Here is a 1,702-nt window from a genome sequence, read left to right as displayed (position 1 = left end):
TATTTTGAAGTGCTTGTTAAAAAATAATTATGTTTTATGGTGTGACAATGCTGTGGTTGAGGTCTGGTTAGGTTTAAGCACAAAAACCACTTGTTTAGGATTAGATATGGGTTAAAATGATCACTTGCACGTCAAAATGCACTAGTATATTAAGGGCAAAAAACTCTAGGGAGAGTGGGTATTTTCGGAGCAACAGACTTTTGGAGCAGTGGGCCTCTGTTTTTTGGATAACAGGCTGTCAAACTAAAGGGCTTTTGTTTCAATGGGACATTTTGGGACTACGGGGTTGTAGAATAATGGGCTGTCAGACCAATGGCATGACACCAATATTTCAACGTTAGTTACTCTTTCGTGGAAGGAACAAAAAAAATGATGGACTAACTTCTAGTTACAAATCCATTAAAGATGGCTAAAAAACCCACTAAGGCAAATGCTAACTGGGAAAAGCAACAAAAACAGGCTACCACCCTGAGAGTGAAAGGGTAAGCTAACATAACGTTAGCTAACATTACATTATCTAGGGCTGATGATGTTGATGTAATGGCTATCTTTTGCATTCAGTTCATAACATTTAATGTTGGTTGTCACATTTAATCTTTCCCTCGTTTGCTAAAGGAATGTTTTTCAATTAAAATGTTAAGCTAGTTTTTAAGCTAAATCCATACAATAAGCATTATTTCAGATAACAAGTGTATGATTATAGCATATCAATGATCACACTACTCCTTTTTTTTATAGCAATGCAGGTACAAAAGCGAAGGGACTAAGAATGAGTCACCAACTTCATGTAGATACCAGTGTACAGCAGCCAACACATAACAGGACTACAGGGAACTGATTTTAAATATATAATGATAGTGCTTGGTAATATTCTGTACATGGTTAGTGCAAGTCAATAGATAAAATACTTTATTAATCCCAAAGGGAAAACCAAGTGTTACAGCAGACATGAATCAAAATACAAAAACAATGAGGTAGGTAAAAGCAACAAATACAGTTAAAGCCTAAGTTATATACAATAACTAAATAGACCAACTTTGTCTTGATATTTTAGTTGGTGCCAAATGACCTTGTTTATAGGAAACATCACAAGTGAGAAATAAAGCATTACTGAATCAACAGATATACATATCCCTGTACCAAAACACGAATGGACATCCACCAAAAAGAGTTTGTCTTGGTAATTTATGCTGCAGTTTGCACCGAAAAGGCAAAGAAATACTATTTGGATGATAATGGGGGTTGAGATTGAGAGATGTGGGCAACAATAGAACATTGATGGATTTTTTTTTCAGAAGAAAACTTTACAAAAAAATCTTGACATTTGGAAATAGGAGTGGACAGAATTGCTTTCTGGAGGCATTGTGATATGCTCCGATGGCAATGTAACTATACAATGGGTAATCCACAATCCAGCAGTGTTTTTTTTTACTTTGAAAGAAACTATTTCAGTCCATCAGGGTCAATAAAAAATCTAAAGTGTACCAATTTATCAGCAAGGCATCTGTCCAGATCAGAAGGACAGGCACAAGATAAAATGTTTCAATTAAAGCACCATCCGATTCTCTGTCTGTATGAGAAGAACACTAAATACATCACTGAGGTGCTCGTATGCATCAAGTGTGTGACTGAGGCAGCTGACCAAAGGCCTTTTCACGCCAAGTCCAACACAAATTTAGAGCCGGTAACACTCATCAACCTT

The sequence above is a fragment of the Thunnus maccoyii genome, chromosome 13, assembly GCF_910596095.1.
Source record: "Thunnus maccoyii chromosome 13, fThuMac1.1, whole genome shotgun sequence".
Lineage (NCBI taxonomy): Eukaryota > Metazoa > Chordata > Actinopteri > Scombriformes > Scombridae > Thunnus > Thunnus maccoyii.
The sequence above is the reverse complement of the archived record's forward strand: the minus strand, read 5'-3'. Positions refer to the sequence as shown.